The following is a 6,000-nucleotide window of genomic DNA, read 5'->3' as shown; positions in this document are numbered from 1 at the left end:
TTTAAGAGCTTAGAACTAGAGTTTTATGGTGATTATATCCACTGGGTTTTGTGTGTAAATTGGCAATCGAATTTTGTTTCATTGTTACATTTGGGTGTGCTATAGTTCAATCGATTCTTGCCGAATGTATGAGATTTGGATTTTCTGGGCACAGTTGGCTATTAGGATTATAAAAATTAGGAACATGAAAGTCGACAGGTAGATTTAGGATAGTATAAACATCTGGTAATAGCAAGTTGGGTGTTTTTAATAAAACTTGTTTTCTTGTTGTATTCTCTGTCAAGAAAATTATTATGGAGAAGTTAATAGGTTTCGGTAAATGATGGGACTATTGGGTAATTAAGATGGTTAATTTACTTTTATAGTATCATTCAACTCGTTATTCTATGATGGATTGTTAGATTAAAACTGTGGAAGAACTTTACATCTATTTTACATCTGATTTGTATCTATAAAGTATTATATATATGTTTATATAAAATAATTTATATATATATATATATATGTATGTATGTATGTATGTATGTATGTATGTATGTATGTATGTATGTATGTATGTACGTACGTACGTACGTACGTACGTATGTATGTATGTATGTATGTATGTATGTATTTATATGTTTCCATGTATATATATGTATGTATGAAGTTATATTTGTAAGCATATATATTTCCTTATGAATTAAATGGTTAGTATTGAAGTAGTTTTGTAAGCTAGAATTTACATTTGGTACTAGTCAATACTTTATTGACTGAGCATGTTATTTTGAATTTCATGTTTATAAATGCATAAATATTTATATGATATTTCTAACAGAAATTCATTAAATTTTACCGTAGAAAGATTATTCATCTATTTTAATTCTGATTTTTTTTTAATTTATGAGGTTTAATGTATATATTGGTGTATGTAACTAAGTACGTGTATGTATATGCATATGCTGTGAATATATTTATGTACATGTATTTATTTATATGTATCAACATGTACGTTGATCCTTGTGAATTGCAATATTAGAATTTCCATAGATATGTAATCTTGAAATTTTGTGACGATTAGTTTGGAAATAGAAGCTGATTAATTTTTATATTCTGATGTTTAAAAGTGTTAGTATATGTGGATAGTTTTATTATTGGTATTTTAAAATGAAACGTAAATTTAGAGAATTTGGAGAAATTAATTCTTTATTATTTAATTTAGATTATGGTTGATTACTTGGGAAGAGTGAAAGGAACAAGGATGTTTTGGAAATGTGAAATGTGGTTCGTATGAAAGGTTATAAATATGGTTTCAGTTGGAACTTTTGAAAGATTATTTTGAAAGATTGGAAGTTGGTTTCATTTATTATTTCTATTTTTCTGATTCAATTGTTAAAATTGAAGCAAATGGAATAAGCGTACTAGTTTGAATTGGAAAATTAATTTATGTTTTCTTCCAATTAGAATAGCTAATTATAATGTGTGTGTTAGATTATGCAAGCATGATCCTTTAGATTGGGTGGCTATCATAAAGTAACTTGTGGTGATGTAAATATGTTGCCAAATGCCCTCCGACACTAGTCTAGATCCTTATTGGAAAGTTTATGATAGTTACTTAATCAAGTGGTAACATTTAAAATTTCATGGGTTGGGAATCATATAATAAGATAAGAATATTATGGTTTCATCTGACATAGTGAGTTCTACAAGTGGCTGAACGTAGATTCTTATGTTGACACCCATGGACTACTGGATCATTACCTTGTCATATTCTATGCGAGTTTATTTCTACATATCTGTGTGTAAGAAATTATGTACTTGCATAACAATTTTAATGTGAAAAGAAAATTGTATTTTAGGTATATCTTTTATTTGGATTTAATAATGATAAGCTTGTTATAAATTCTAACATGCAGGTTTACTAGAGGTTTTGTTGTCTTTATTTATGTACTAAGCCCTGTTTGGTGTGTTGTGTTTGTGTTGATCTGATTTTAAGTTCAAGATATGTTAAATTACGGACCTAGAAGAATTGGTTGTTTAGCTTCTAGATTTAATGATTAACTTGAATGCATTTCAAAACATGTTGTATTCTTATAAGAGAGTACAAATATATTATATACTCTGATGTAATAAATAGTATTGTTTCATTGCTGATTAAGAATATTTTTCTGTACCTATTGAATCAAGGTTATTTCGTAATGGAGTTTTATTAGAAAAAAAAATTGCTTGGGTTCTATCTTTTATGTATGTTTGGATTCTATTGTATGGTGTTTTTTTTTGGTTGAGTTGATTATGGGTATTACATTTTGTATCAGAGCCCAAGGTTTAAACAGTCGAGACTCGATAGTTTTAATTAGGGGTTTCATTTTGCTTCCTATGAGATTTTAATTAAATCTCTTTTATAGGAATTCTAGTATGCCTCCTGTTACACGAGGAGCGCAGGGATGAAGTATCACTATTGCTGATGCCGAAGCAGGCAGAGGCAGAGGTGGATGTAGAGGCCGTGGTTGAGGCCTAGGTAGAGGTTGTGGCCTTGGTAGGGGTCAAGATCGTCAAGAAAGGCTTGATGCTAAAATTCCTCATGATGAAGAGCAAGAGGGATTCCAAGCTGAGATTCTTCAGCAGATTCTTGGACATTTGGATGGGATTGAAGCTAGGAATAACATTCCTGGTGGGGAAGCAAATGATCAAAATTTGTAGATTCCCAATGCCAATTAGGCTGTGGTAATAAATCCTGTTATCAGGACTTAGCTTAAAGACATATCTAAGCTCAAAGGTCCATATTTTAATGGAATTGAAGCTGGTAATGAAGCTTAAGCCTAGCTTCTAAACATCGAAAGATGTTTTATTCTACATGATTATCACACTAATGTGAAGGTTCACTGGACTGCAATGCAGTTAAGCTCTTTTGCATCAATTTGGTGGAATATGGAGTTAGAGCACCTTAGACTACATATTTCTCAAGTCACTTGGGAATTATTCATTGAAAGGTTTCAAGAAAGGTTTATGTCTGAGTACTGGTAGCAAACCAGGTCTGAGGAATTCTTTAACATTTCTCAAGGAAACTCAATAGTGGAAATGTATGAAAGAAAATTCTTTTAGCTTAAGAAGTTTTTGGGTTGGAATGAAGGTGATAAAACTTTAGTGCAGCACTTTATCCGGGGTTTAAATTCTAGGATTGGTGAGGAAGTGAGAACTTTCAAACCTAAATCTATTAAGGAAGCTGCTAATCAGGCTAAGCTTGCTGAAATGAAATTTGGTTTTTCAACCAAGAGTGATGTTAACCCATCTATTCCTAGCAGTAGTAAAAATCAGAAATCCTTCAAGGATGATTCTAAGGTAGCACTTGGTGGCTATGGTAGTAAATCCGAAAAGAGGAAGTTCAATAAGTTTACCAAATCAAACAAGGGGTATAAGGTCCTTGAACTACCTAAATCCAATAAGCTTGCTGAGAGTGTAAAACAGAGTTTTGCACCGCCACAAGAAAATTCCTCATAGGATAAGAGTACCAAAAGAGGAGAAAAATGTTGGCATGGTGGGCAGTTGGGTCATTTACAGTAGAATTGTCCTCTTAAGGGAAATAATCAGGGTAAGCCAAGAGTGTCAGGTTCTGAAGCTACTATTCATGATTTTGGAAGGAACCACTATATTTTTGCTACTATAGACCATAATCAAGTAGAACATCAGAACACGGTAATCAAGGCTAAAGGTACTTATCAAGGTACAAAAATTTCCATTTTATTTGACTCAGGTGCCACTGATTCTTTCATTTCTGCAAACTTGGTTAAGCATTGTAGTATTCCTATGAGAAAGGCTGAGATGGCATGGCAAGTTGAGTTAGCTTCTAGATCTAAGGTAGAAACTGGGCTGATTGTGGTAGATTGTGAAATTCATCTTAAGGCATTTACCACTTTAGCAAACCTCAGAGTTATTCCTTTAGGTACCTATGATATAATTCTAGGAATGGACTGGTTAGATCAGCACCAAGCTATAATTGATTGCAGCGAAAAGATTATCAAATGCATTGATGATTTTGGAACAAATAATATCATAACAGGTATTAAAAGGCCTATTTCTATTAGAACCATTTCCGCTAAACAACTTCAAAGTTGTTTACAGAAAGGCTGCAAGTTGTTTGTTGTTTCTATAAATGATTTTTTTGAAACCTTGGAAAAGCAAACCAATTTAGATCATCCTTTGTTAAAGGAATTTTCTAACATCTTTGTAATGGAAATTTTGGGTATTCCACCCAAGAGAGAAATAGATTTTAGGGTTGATCTTGTGCCTAGAACTGAACCTATTTCTAAGACTCCTTATTGCATGACAACACAAGAATTAGTGGAACTCAAAGTTCAACTTGAAGAACTTCTTGAGAAAAGGTTGATTAGACCTAGTGTCTCTCCTTGGGCAGCACCTGTTATCTTCGTTAAGAAGAAAGATGGATCTCTTAGACTGTGTATCGATTACAGACAATTGAATAAAGTTACTATCAAGAATAGGTATCTGTTACCTAGAATTGATGATTTATTTGATCAAGTTAAGGGTGCTAAAGTATTTTCTAAAATTGATCTTAAATTTGGGTACCATCAGCTTAGAATTCAGGAAGCTGATATTCATAAAATAGCGTTCTGAACTAGGTATGGGCATTATGAATTCATCATTGTACCTTTTGGTTTAACAAATGCACCATCGGTATTTATGAGTCTGATGCAAGGATTTTTTAGAATCTTCCTTGATAAATTTGTAGTTGTCTTTCTGGATGACATACTGATTTATTCTAACTCCTTGGAGGAGGATGAAAAAATATTTGAGACAAGTTTTTGAATGTCTCCAAAGGAATAAGCTATATGCTAATCCTGAAAAGTGTGACTTTTTCAAATTAGAAATTAGTTACCTTGGACACATTATTATGAGAGATGGAATAGCTGTGGATCTAGCTAAAATTAGAGCTATTGTAGAATGGCTAGCACCTTCTAGCATGTCTGAAGTGAGAAGTTTTATGGGTCTAGCTAGTTATTATCGAAGGTTTGTGGCTAATTTCTCAAAAATAGCACATCCTATCACTTCTCTTTAGAGAAAAGGTAAGAAATATGTTTGGTCAGATAAGTGTGAAGAGGCTTTTCACCAACTTAAAGAACATCTGACTAGCGCACCTGTATTGGTTGTACCTAATCCTTGCAAAGAATTTGTAGTTTGCACAGATGCTTCTTTGGATGGATTAGGAGCAGTTTTAATGCAGGATGGCAAGGTTATAGCTTATGAACCCAGGAAACTCAAGGATCATGAGATAAACTATCCTACTCACGATTTGGAACTTGTTGCAGTAATGCATGCTTTGACCAAATGATGACATTTTCTCCTTGGACAACATTTTGAGTTACGTACTGATCATAGAAGTCTTCAATATATTTTCACACAACCAAATCTGAATGCATGACAACGCAGATGGATGGAATTTTTGTGTGAATATAACTTTGAAGTTAAATATGTACAAGGAAAAGAGAATAAGGTGGCTGATGCACTTAGCAGAAGACGTCACGAACTCTCTTTTTTAACTCTCACAGTGGATTTGAAGGACAAAATATTGCAAAATCTGATTACCAATCCTTGGTTTTTAGATGTGAAGGCTGTTATAGATAGTGGCAACACGTTAGAGGGCAGATTTGAAGGTTACTCTATCAGCCCTGATGGGTTGTTGATTTACAGAGGTAGTATCTATGTTCCTAAAGTTGGAGAAATGCGAATTTTGGTTATGTCTGAAGCTCATAAAGTGCCCTATTTAGCACATCCTAGTGTTAAGAAAATGAATATTGATCTTAAATAGCATTATTATTGGCCAGGTATGAAGAGGGATATTGCTGATTTTGTCGCTAGATGTTTAGAATGTCAAAGGGTGAAAGCTGAACATCAGCATCCTATTGGTTTACTTCAATCTCATAATGTGCCTGGATGGAAATGGGATACCATCTCCATTGATTTTATCATGGGATTACCTTTATCTATTAGACAAAATGATTCAAT

The sequence above is a fragment of the Cupressus sempervirens genome, chromosome 11 (genome assembly GCF_028749045.1).
Source record: "Cupressus sempervirens isolate cs-2001-9-10 chromosome 11, ASM2874904v1, whole genome shotgun sequence".
Classification (NCBI taxonomy): domain Eukaryota; kingdom Viridiplantae; phylum Streptophyta; class Pinopsida; order Cupressales; family Cupressaceae; genus Cupressus; species Cupressus sempervirens.
This window is presented reverse-complemented; position numbering follows the sequence as displayed.